The 12,749-nt window shown below is 44.5% G+C and overlaps 1 protein-coding gene and 1 non-coding gene across 5 annotated transcripts in view; one reads left to right on the top strand and one right to left on the bottom strand.

The window, feature by feature from the left end:
* Positions 1-7,776, bottom strand: part of LOC128929630 (uncharacterized) — a 55,671-nt gene extending 47,895 nt beyond the window's left edge. For 3 of the 4 annotated variants that reach the window (XR_013526601.1, XR_013526602.1, XM_078349286.1), the window contains exon 1: positions 7,713-7,776. The gene's annotated coding sequence lies outside the window, so the exon portion shown is untranslated. Of the gene's footprint in view, positions 1-7,633 lie in introns of all 4 variants that reach the window. The other variant, XM_078349288.1, reaches the window with a different exon arrangement.
* Positions 7,777-9,353: 1,577 nt separating this feature from the next.
* Positions 9,354-9,462, top strand: LOC118147559 (U6 spliceosomal RNA). Its single transcript, XR_004734010.1, has one exon. It is a non-coding gene; the product is annotated as a U6 spliceosomal RNA (small nuclear RNA).
* Positions 9,463-12,749: the final 3,287 nt, after the last annotated feature.

Here is a 12,749-nt window from a genome sequence, read left to right as displayed (position 1 = left end):
GAGGGCCGAAATGGGTGGATCACTTGAGGCCAGGAGTTCGAGACCAGCCTAGTCAACATGGCAGACACTGTCTCTACTAAAAATACAAAATTAGTCAGTTGTGGTAGAGCATGCCTGTAATCCCAGCTATTTGGGAGACTGAGACAGGAGAATCACTTGAACCCAGGAGGCAGAGGTTGCAGTGAGCCAAGATCACACCACTGCACTCCAGCCTGGGGCAACAGAGCGAGACTCCATCTCAAAAACATTTTAAAAAATAAATAAAAATTAAATAAATATGTAAAGTAAAAATTGAAAAAATTACAGAGAAAATTTGACAAACCAACCATCAAAGTTGGAAATTTCAATTCACATCCCCAAATTATTGATAGGTCAGGCAGTCAAAAAAATTAGTAAAAATATAGATGATGAAAGCCGAGCACGGTGGCTCATGCCTATAATCCAAGCACTTTGGGAGGCCAAGGCAGGCGGATCACCTGAGGTCAGGAGTTCGAGACCAGCCTGCAACATGGCAAAAACCCATCACTACTAAAAATACAAAAATTCGCGGGTGTGATGCTGTGCACCTGTAATCCCAGCTACTCAGGAGCCTGAGGCAGGAGAATCACTTGAACCTGGGAGACAGAGGTCACAGTGAGCTGAGATCACACCATTGCACTCCAACCTGGGTAACAGAGCAAGAATCCACCTCAAAAAAAAAAAAGATATAGATGATGAGAACACACTTAGCAAGCTTGAGACATATATAGAACACCATCTCTAATAATTAGACAAGCACACATGAGTTTACAAAGATTGACAATGAACTAGGTTAAGTGGTACTCAAAATGTTTGGTCTTTGAACCCCTTAACACACTTAAAAATATTTGTTATATTACTGGGCTTGGTGGCTCACACCTGTAATCACAGCACTTTAGAACCCTGAGGTGGGTGGATCACAAAGTCAGGAGTTCAAGACCAGCTTGACCAACATGGCAAAACCCCATCACTACTAAAAATACAAAAAGTAGCCGGGCGTGGTGGCATGCACCTGTAATCCCAAATACTCAGGAGGCTGAGGCAGGAGAATTGCTTGAACTTGGGAGGCTGAGGTTTCAGTGAGCTGAGATTGTGCCATTGCCCTCCAGCCTGGGCGACAGAGTGAAACTCCATCTCGATAAATAAATAAATAATAAATAAGTTATATTTACACACTTAAAATTACTGAGGACTCAATAAGCTTGGGTTTATTTGGGTTATATTTACCAAAATTGACTACACTAGAAATTAAAACTGAAAGATGTTTTATGCATGAACATATTAAATAAATTTAAAAATAACAATAGTCCAGGTGCAGTGGCTCATGCCTATAATCCCAACACTTGGGGAGGCCAAGGTAGGAAGATTATTTGAGGCCAGAAGTTCAAGACCAACCTGGGAACGTAGCAAGACCCTGTCTCTACAAAAAATAAAAAATATAAAATAACAATAGTTAAAACCCCCCCATTGCATGTTCTCATAAAATTTTTATGAAAAAATTCCTTTTTTGGGCTGGGCGTGGTGGTTCATGCCTGTAATTCCAGCACTTTGGGAGGCAGAGGTGGGCGGATAACCTTAAGTCAGGAGTTCGAGACCAGCCTGGCCAACATGGAGAAACCCTGTCTCTAGTAAAAAATACAAAATTAGCCAAGCAAGGTGGTGGATGCCTGTAATCCCAGCTACTCAGGAGGCTGAAACAAGAGAATCACTTGAACCTGGGAGGTGGAGGTTATGGTGAGCCAAGATTGTGCCATTGCACTCCAGCCTGGGCAATAAGAGCAATACTCAGTCTCAAAAAAAAAAAAAAGAAAGAAAGAAAGAAAAAAATGCATTTTTTTAAAAAAGTTTGAATCCAAGTCATGGCACCAAAAAATAAAAATAAAAAAGTAAAATAAATAAATAAAAATAAAAAGGGAGAAAATGGCATTGTTTTACATTTTGGCAAATCTTTTTAACACGTGGATGAATAAAGAGCTAAATTCTCCTCGCTTCTGCATTCAGCCTGTTGGGATGTGTCGTGTTGGTTGAAATCCATAAAGAACACCCAGCTTCACATATGAGAGAAAGAAAAGCAGCGCCCAGTGCCCAGCCAGGCCTTGGTTCTTCCAGGAGCTGGCCTGTCACACAGTTGGCCTTCATGATCTCCTGTTGAACATAATGTCACAGAACATCCACATCAAATGAGGCCACCCTGTGACAGTGATGAACCAAAACAAAAACAGGACCAGGAACTTCTCCAAAATGACCAAACATTCTCCTTTTCCATTCAATCTGAGTCATAGCTCACAGCTACAGGGTGGCTCCACTGCACCCTTCTCTTCTCGTTTCCTGCAGCTGCTGTGGCAGAGTACCACAAACCTGATGGCTTCAAACAGAATGTACTCTCAGTCCTGGAGTCTAGAAGTCCAAAGTTAAGGGTTAGGTGAGGCCATGCTCCCTCTGAAGGCTCCAGGGAGAATCCTTCCCTGCTGCCTCCAGCTTCTGGTGGCTCTAGGCTCTCCTTAGTTGGGTAACTTCCATCTCTGCCTCCATCTTCCCATGGACTTCTCTGTGCCTGTCTCAAATTTCCCTCTGCTTTTCTCTCCCCCTAGGTAATCCAGGTAATCCAAGATGATCTTCTCTTGAGATCCTTAATTATATCTACAAAGATCCTTTTCCAAATAAGCTCACATTCACAGGTTCTGGGGGTTGGGATGTAGACATAGTTTTGGGGGCCACCATTCAACCCACTACACCTTCCCAGAAATAAAATTTATGAAGTCTTTTGCAGCCATCATCAAAGGTGGAGCAGACAAAATGAAATTCAATCCCTTTGAGACTTCTGACCGAAGCAAGAACTGCAAAAGGCATTTCAATGCACCTTCCCACACTCTCAGGAAGATGATGTCTTCCCCTCTTTCCAAAGAGCTGAGACAGAAGTACAACGTTTGATCCAAGACCATCCAAAAGGATGATGAAGTTCAGGTTGTGTGAGGACACTATAAAGTCAGCAAATTGGCAAAATAGTCCAGGTTTACAGGAAGAAATATGTCATCTACATTTAACGGGTACAGCAGGAAAAGGCTAATGGCACAGCTGTCCCTGTGGGCATTCATCCAGCAAAGTGATTATCACTAGGCTAAAACTGGACAAAGAACACAAAAAGATCCTTGAACAGAAAGCCAACTCCCGCCAAGTAGGAAAGGAAAAGGGCAAATACAAGGAAGAAACAGTAGGGAAGATGTAGGAATAAAATAATTAGCTTTCATTAAAACTTGAAAGTAAAAAGATTATGATACCCAATTATAGAATTATCCCCATTTCCTAACAATCCAATCCAAAGCAAAAAAAAACCCCACTTTCTTAAACTGTCCCAAAATCACCTAACACAAGCCGAAATCTACAAGTCTTTTCTAAAACTATCTTACTAAAGTGCCCAACAGTTCCCTACATGTATGTTCTCCCTCACTACAATGATTAACAAATCCAACTTTTGCAATTACTGCTGTGTTCCTGGTAATCTTTGGCTGGAAGGCATTGACACATGGATGTGCAGTTAGAAAAGGAAGGAGTGGGTTGGGCACAGTGGCTCACACCTGTAATCCCAACACTTTGGGAGGCTGAGGCAGGTGGATCACCTGAGGTCAGGAGTTCGAGATTAGCTTGGCCAACATGGTGAAACCCTGCCTCTATTAAAAATACAAAAATTAGCCAGGCATGGTAGTACACACCTGTAATCCCAGCTACTTGAGATCATTTGAACCCAGGAGATGGAAATTACGGTAAATTGAGATGGTGCAATTGCATTCCAACCTGGGTGACAGAGTGAGACTTCATCTCAAAAACAAAACACAGAAAAGCTAGGAGTGGTCAGGCGCAGCAGCTCACACCTATAATCCCAGCACTTTGGGAGGCCGAAGTGGGTGGATCACCTGCGGTCAGGAGTTCAATAGCCTGACCAACATGTCGAAACCCTGTCTCTACTAAAAAAGTACAAAAAATTAGCTGGGTATGGTGGCACATGCCTATAATCTCAGCTACTCAGGAGGCTAAGGCAGGAGAATTGCTTGAACCTGGGAGGTAGAGGTTGCCGTGAGCCAAGATCACACCATTGTACTCCAGCCTTGGCAACAAGAGTGAAATTCCATCTTTAAAAAAGGGGTGGGGGGTGTTATTGTGGACGTTTTTCTCTGATACGCCAAAATTCAGCAAGTGATGATTTCTCAAGACAGGGTCTCACTCTGTCACGCAGGCTGTAGTGCAGTGGTGCAACCTCAGCTCACTGCAACCTCCATCTTCTGGTTTAAGCAATTTTTCTGCCTCAGCCTCCCGAGTAGATGGGATTACAGGCAACTGCCACCACATCCGGCTAATTTTTATAGTTTTAATAGAGGCGGGATTTCACCATGTTGGCCAGGTTGGTCTTGAACTCCTGACCTCAGCTACCAGCCTCAGTCTACCTAAGTGCTGGTATTACAGCAGTGAGCCACCACACCCAGCCAACAAGTGAAGATTTCTTTAAAATTACTTGCAATGTGGAATCTGAAACCATATCAATAAACATTTCATACTCTGTTACATTAAAACCCATGAGGGTAGGCCAGGCACAGTAGCTCACACCTGTAATCCCAGTACTCTGGGAGGCCAAGGCAGGAGAATTGCTTTAAGTCAGGAGTTGAAGACCAGCCTGGCCAACATGGTGAAATCCCATCTCTACTAAAAATACCAAAAAACAAAAATCAGTCTATTTTGCACTTTGGATCATTTGTCCAGGCATAATTTTGAACATCATTCATTGACCACTTGAGAAATGTTGGTTCACTGAATTATGCAGACCTTTTGAATGTTGATACATTTCATTATACATTTATTAACCACACCTTTTAATATCACCACCAGTCTCATCAGAAAATCTCATTACGCTTTAGGAAGACGTCAAACTTACAGCAATGAACATAAGATTTATTTTTAGGCCAGGCGTGGTGGCTCACGCCTGTAATCCAGGTACTTTGGAGGCCAAGGCGGGCAGATCACCTGAGGTCGGGAGTTCAAGACCAGCCTGACCAACATGGTGAAAGCCTGTCTTTATTATAAAAAATAAAAATTAATAAAAAATTTAAAAAAATAAATGAAAAAAAGATTTGTTTTTATTGCTATTATAATTTTACTTTTTTTAGAGACAGGCTCTCACTCTGTCACCCAGGCAGGAATGCAGTAACACAATTATAGCTCACTGGAACCTTCAGCTCCTGGGTCAAGAGATCCTCCTGCCTCAGTGTCTCAAGTCACTGGGACTATAGGTTTGTCCCAACACTCCAGGCTAGAATATAAGATTTCATAAATTTGAATTTTCACTTGAAACTCAAATTTTTTCACCAGCGGGGTGCAGTGGCTCATGCCTGTAATCCCAATATTTTGGGAGGCTAAAGTGGGCGGACACTTGAGGCTAGGAGTTCAAGACCAGCCTGAACAATATAGCAAGACCCCATCTCTACTTATAAACTAAATTTTAAAACAAAATGTTTATCACCGACAGCAAATATTGAAAGTTGTTTTCCCCAAAGTGGCAGACTCACTTCAATCATTTTCAAGAATATATCTGCCAAATACCCGTGTCTAAATAACCAAGAATGGGCTGTTAGTTGCCCTCTCCAGTAAAAAAGGTGTTCCTTGGGAAAATTTTAAAAGCTGATTCTGGCCGAGTGTGGTAGCTCATGCCTACAATCCCAGCACTTTGGGAGGCCGAGGTATGTGGATCACCTGAGGTCAGGAGTTCAAGACAAGCCTGATCAACATGGTGAAACCCCGACTCTACCAAAAATACAAAAATTAGCCAGGCATGGTGGCAGGTGGCTGTAGTCCCAGATATTTGGGAGGCTGAGACAGGAGAATTGCTTGAACCCTGGAGACAGGTTGCAGTGAGCCGAGGTCACACTACTGCACTCCAGCCTGGGTGACAGAGCGAGACTCCGTCTCAAAAATAATAATAATAATAATAATAATAGACTCACAATTCAGCATGACTGCCAAGGCCTCAGGAAACTTAGAATAATGGTAGAAGGGGAAGCAAACATGTCCTTCTTCACATGGTAGCAGGAGAGAAAACAAACGCCCAGCAAAGGGGGAAGCCCCTTAAGAAACCACCAGATCTCGTGAGAACTAACTCACTATGGTGAGAACAGGATGGGAGAAACCATCCCCATGATTCAATTACCTCCCACTGGGCCCCTCCCATGACTCAAGGGGATTATGGGAACTACAATTCAAAATGAGATTTGGATGGGGACACAGCTCAACCACATCAAGGGGTATCAGAAAGAAAGCAAGCCAGAGATCATCCACTGGCCTGAAACTGCATCCATCCATGTTTTATTTGCTCTGATTTCCATCACCTGCCTGGCCCCCTGAGGCATTTGAGTTTGTGACATATGACATTTTGCTAATCATCTTCATTATAGAATTCTCCACTTCAGCCAAACAGCAATGGTTTAATGTCTGAGAAAGAGCAATCTCTCAGACGTAGAGGAATAAAGAATTTAGCATTTTCCATCACTGGATGATAAGTCACTTATTTAAAGGTTTTATATGTGAAACCTCAAGGCTAAGTGGACAGGGGGCTGGGAGTGGATTTTAGGAGTTTTCACAGGTACTTTTGTTATAGTAGACAGCCAGATCAGACATGAGCAGGGTAAGACAGCCCTCCCCACCCTCCGCCCACCCCCGCACCACCACCACCACCACCACCACCACCAGGAATGTCAGGTGACCATCAGGTGATGGTCAGGTGGTTGTTAAACCCTCTCTAAAATAATAATTGTTCACAGCCAGTACCAGGGAAAGGCAGTCTCCCAGTAGATAAAAAGCACCTGAAACTGGTGATCAGCAGCTTCCTGATAAGATCTTAGTTGGGAAAGTGGGTTCAAGCATGAGCATTAAGAAGCAAAATGACAGAGTTTAACGTACATGACCACCTTCTAAGGATATGTGGCTGGTAAGGGAACAACACCCCAAGTGAGCACGTGGACAGCTCCAGTAGACTCACTGTGTGTGCTCACCTACCAGGTGCTAGCAGGCCACTGCACATAAGCGCAGCCCACCCCAAGAGAAGACTCAGGGGAGAAGGGAAGCCAGCCCTTAGAAGTATGCCAACATATAAAACCCCAAGTCAAAAGGTCAAACCACACACTTGCCTTTCAAGTTGCCCACTTGGCCCTCTTCCAAGTGTACTTTCCTCTCTTTCCTGCTCTAAAGCTTTTTTTTTTTTTTTTTTTAGACGGAGTTTCGCTCTTGTTACCCAGGCTGAAGTGCAATGGCGCGATCTCGGCTCACCAAAACCTCCGCCTCCTGGGTAGCAGGGATTACAGGCACGCGCCACCATGCCCAGCTAATTTTTTGTATTTTTAGTAGAGACGGGGTTTCACCATGTTGACCAGGATGGTCTCGATCTCTTGACCTCGTGATCCACCCACCTCGGCCTCCCAAAGTGCTGGGATTACAGGCGTGAGTCACCGCACCCGCCCGCTTTTTAGTAAACTGTCACTCCTGCTCTAAAACTTTCCTCGGTCTTTCCTTCTGCCTTACGCCCTTAGGTCAAATTCTTTCTTCTGAGGAGGCAAGAATTGAGGTTGGTGCTGACCTGTAGGGATTCGCCCCTGGTAACATATCTTGGTGCTGTGTGACTCATATACTTTCCACCGCTAACATACTTCCCTTACCAGTTTAGCATTCCCAGAAGAAGGTCATATGCCAGTTAAACGCCATCATTTTGTCTCTTAATGCGCATGCTTGAACCCACGTGCCTAACTCCTGAGATCTTATTGGGAAGCTGCTGATCACCAGTTTCAGGTCTTTTTATCTTTTGGGAGACTGCCTTTCCCTGGCTCCAGCTGTGACCAATTATTACTTTAGCGAGACCATTTAATAACCACCGTACCCTCACCTGATGCTTGCCTGACATTCCTAGTGGTGGTTGGTGGGGGACGGTCTCTCCTACCCAGCTCATGTCTGACTCACCACTACCTACTGTGACACTAAGGGTTATCTGTTGTCCTGGATGTCTCGGTGTGCCTGCTTGATGCTCTCTCCACCTTACCCACCATGCTCTGTGCCTAGGACTCCATCAGCAATAGGCTGACTTGCTCTCTGACTTTGAGCTGGGTTCAGTTAAAGGTGGGAGCTGCTGGTAGGAGACAGAAGATGGAGCAAGAGAACAAGGTCAGGTTGTTTGTTTCCCATCAGGGTCACTTCAAACATCTATACTCTGTCAGGTGACATTGCCCACACAGCTTTCTCCGACTCTGCGTTCCTGTAACTAGTTCCTCTCATGGCCACTGTAGACCTAGGAATGGAAACAACCTGCTATGACAAGTCTTGAGTGTTGCCCAATCTATTGTGGAGGTCAACCTCACAGTGATAGCTTCACAGAGTCCCGTTTTTTTTTTTTTTGAAAGAGTCTCGTTCTGTCACCCACACTGAAGTGCAGTGGTGCAATCTTGGCTCACTGCAATCTCTGCCTCCCAGGTTCAAGCGATTCACCTACCTCAGCGTCCTGAGTAGCTGGGACTACAGGCACAGGCTGCCACACCTGGCTAATTTTTTGTATTTTAGAAGAGATGGGGTTTCACCGTGTTGCCCAGGCTGATCTCAAACTCCTGAGCTCAAGCAATCTGCTCTCCTCGGCATCCCAAAGTGCTAGGATTACAGGTGTGAGCCGCTGTGCCCGACCCAACTTTTTCTACTTTTCAATAACCCAACTTAATTTCTCTTTCAGCCCCAATCCTCTAAGGTTGCAGAAACATAAGTTAAATCAGTGCAGGTTGCCCCCAACAATTAAAATACAATTAATAGGCACAAGAATAGAATGACACACTAGGAACTTGATAGCCAAGAGGAGGGACACCTAACAAAAACCTCAAAGGAGAAAAAAAAGAAATGTCAGGGAACTTCCTGGAGAGTATGATGTGTTTGAGATGAGACAAAACAGCTGGGCGTGGTGGCTCACGCCTATAATCTCAGCACTTTGGGAGGCCGAGCAGGGAGGATCACCTGAAGTCAGGAATTTGAGAGCAGCCTGGCCAATATGGTGAAACCCCGTCTCTACTAAAAATACAAATACTAGCCGAGCGTAGTGGTGGATGCCTGTAGTCCCAGCTACTCAGGAGGCTGAGGCAGGAAAATCGCTTGAACCTGGGAGGCAGAGGTCTCAGTGAGCCGAGATTGCACCACTGCACTCCAGCCTGGGAGACAGAGTGAGACTCCATCTCAAATAAATAAATAAAGTTAGCCAGACAAAGAAAGGAAATGGCATGCCAGGCACACAGGCTGAGCAAAGGCACAGAGGCAAGAAATAGCACAATGTGTAGGAGACTTCAGCAGCACATATACTAAAATTGAAGCAATACAGAGAAAATTAGCATGGCCCTGCACAAAGATGTCATGTAAATTCATGAATCATTCCAAACAAAGCAAACAAACAAATAATAACAATATTTTTTAAAATATATATTCAGGCCAGGCATGGTGGCTCACGCCTGTAATCCCAGCGCTTTGAGATGCTGAGGTGGGCAGATCACCTGAGGTTGGGAGTTCGAGACCAGCCTTAGACCAACATGGAGAAACCCCATCTCTACTAAAAACACAATATTAGCCGGGCATGGTGGCTCATGCCTGTAATCCCAGCTACTCGGGAGGCTGAAGCAAAAGAATCGCTTGAACCCAAAAGTGGAGGTTGCCGTAAGCCAAGATCGCACCATTGCACTCCAGCCTGGTCAACAGAGCAAGACTCTGTCTCAAAAAATATAAATAAATAAACAATCAGACTTGGTGCAGTGGCTTATGCCTGTAATCCCAGCACTTTGGGAGGCCGAGGTTGTCAGATCCCTTGAGGTCAGGAGTTTGAGACCAACCTGGCCAACATGGCAATACCCCATCTCTACTAAAAATACAAAAATTAGCCAGGTTATGGTGATGTGCACCTGTAATTCCAGCTACTCGGGAGGCTGAGATATGAGAATTGCTTGAACCCAGGAGGTAGAGTTGCAGTGAGCCAAGATGGTACCAGGGAACTCCAGCCTGGGCAACAGAGTGAGACTCTATTTCAAAAAAAAAATTAATGTTGTGGGATTATAAGGTTCAAGGCAGGAAGAGATGAGAGACAAGGACTCTGCTTATAACAGGGGAAGGACTTTGAACTCTGTCTTACAGGTCAGTGGTCTACAAGGAGGAGTACACACCACCCATGTGCAGAAGAAAGTTCACTGGAATACAGGAAGAAAATGTTACAACTTCTATCTTGTGTTTCAGTGTTTGTCTTTTCTTTTCTTTTTTTTTTTTTTTTGAGATGAAGTCTTGCTCTGTTGCCAGGCTAGAGGGCAGTTGCACGATCTCTGCTCACTGCAATCTCAGCCTCCCAGTTCAAGCAATTCTGCCTCAGCCTCCGAGTAGCTGGGACTACAGGCATGCACCACCACGCCTGGCTAATTTTTGCATTTTTAGTAGAGACAGGGTTTCACCATGTTGGTCACGATGGTCTCGATCTCCTAACCTTGTGATATGCCCGCCTCCCCCTCCCAAAGTGCTGTAATTCTAGCTACTAGGGAGACTGAAGCAGGAGGATGATTTGAGCCCAGGAGTTTCGAGACCAGCCTGGCCAACATGGCAAATCCCCGTCTCTACAAACAATACAAAAATTAACTGGGGGTCATGGCCTGTGCCTGTAGTCTCAGCTGCTTGGGAGGCTGAGGTGGGAGAATAGCTTTGAGCCCTGCCTCAAAAAAGAAAAAGAAAAAATTAGGCTGGCATGCTGGCTCATACCTGTAATCCCAGCACTTTGGGAGGCCAAGGTGGATGGATTACTTGAGGCTAGAGTTTGAGACCAGCCAGGCCAACATGGTGAAACCCTGTCTCTACCAAAAATACAAAACATTATCTAGGCATGGTAGTACATGCCTGTAATCCCAGCTACTCAGGAGGCGGAGGCAGGAGAATCACTTGAATCCAGGAGGTGGAGGTTGCAGTGAGCTGAGATCATGCCACTGCGCACCAGCCTGGGTGACAGAGCAAGCCTCTATCTCAAAATAAATAAGTAAATAAATAAATAAAAAATAAAAATGGTGGCTGGGTATGGTGGCTCATGCCTGTAATCCAAGCACTTTGGAGGCCAAGGAGGGCAGATCACCTGAGGTCAGGAGTTCAAGACCAGCCTGACCAACATGGTGAAACCCTGTCTTAAAAGAATAAATAAATAAAAATGGTTTGAGGAAAAACTATTCTTTTCACTATAAAACTATTCTTGCAACTTTTCTTATAAGCTTGAAATAATTTCAAAAAAAAGGAAAAAGAAAAAAATAAGAGCAGAGCTTAAAGGACTGTTAAGAGAATGTAACTCGAGAGAGGCAATGTCAGAGGCATTTGAACCAGAGCAACTCCATCTTGAATTGGGGCTGGGTAAAATAAGGCTGAGTCGGCCAGGTGCAGTGGCTCACGCCTGTAATCCCAGAACTTTAGGAGGCTGAAGCAGGCGGATCACTTGAGGTCAGGAGTTCAAGAGCAGCCTGGCCAATAACGTGAAACCCAATCTCTACTAAAATTGCAAAAATTAGCCAGGCATGGTGGTGAGCACCTGTAATCCCAACTACTCAGGAGGCTAAGGCAGGAGAACAGCTTGAACCCGGGAGGCAGAGGTTGCAGTGAGCTGAGATCACACATTGCACTCCAGCCTGGTCAACAGGCGAGACTCCATCATAAAAAATATAAATAAATAAATAAATAAATAAATGGAGCAAGACTCCATCATAAAAAATAAAAAATAAGACTGAGACCTGCTGGACTGCGTTCCCAGGTGGTTCTCAGTCACAGGATGAGATAGGAGGTCAGCACAAGATACAGGTCACAAAGATCTTGCTGATAAAAGGATGCAGTAAAGAAGCCAACCAAATCTCACCAAACCAAGATGGTAATGAAAGTGACCTCTGATTATCCTCACTGCTCATTATATTTATTTATAGTTATAATGCATTCATATGCTGAAAGACTCCCACCAATGCCATGACAGTTTACAAATGGCCATGGCAACATCAGGAAATTACTCTAGATGGTCTAAAAGGGGAGGAACCCTCAGTTCCAGTAATTGCCCACCACCTCCCTGAACACTCATAAATAATCCACCCCTCGTTTAGCATGTAATCAAGAAATAACCATAAAAATAGTCAACAAACGGGCTGCTCTGCCTATGGAGTAGCCATACTTTTGTTTATTTACTTCTCTAATAAACTTGCTTTCATTTTGCACTGTGGACTCACCCCAGTTCTTTCTTGCCCAAGATTCAAGACCCTCTCTTGGAACCTGGGGTCTGGACTGGGACCCCTTTCTGGTTACAGGAGGAGTCAAGAATTACTCCCAGGTAATCCCAACACTTTGGGAGGTCCAGGCGGGAGGATCACTTGAACCCAGGAATTCAGGACTAGCGTAGGCAATATGGTAAAACCCTGTCTCTACAAATAGTCTGGTGCGGTGGCATGCACCTGTTCCCAGCTATTCAGGAGGCGGAGGTGGGAGAATCTCTTGAGCCTGGGAGGTTAAGGCCACAGCAAGCTGAGATAGAGCCACTCCTCTCCAGCCTGGGCGATAAGAGATAGATCCTGTTTCGAAGAAAAAGAATGACTCTCTTAAGTGACTAGGAATCCCAGCTGAAAGTCAGAATACAAAATGTCATGTCTTAAAGTATAGATTAAATATGATTTTTTTTTTTTTTG

Source organism: Callithrix jacchus, chromosome 14 (assembly GCF_049354715.1).
Source record: "Callithrix jacchus isolate 240 chromosome 14, calJac240_pri, whole genome shotgun sequence".
Classification (NCBI taxonomy): domain Eukaryota; kingdom Metazoa; phylum Chordata; class Mammalia; order Primates; family Cebidae; genus Callithrix; species Callithrix jacchus.
This window is presented reverse-complemented; position numbering and strand designations above follow the sequence as displayed.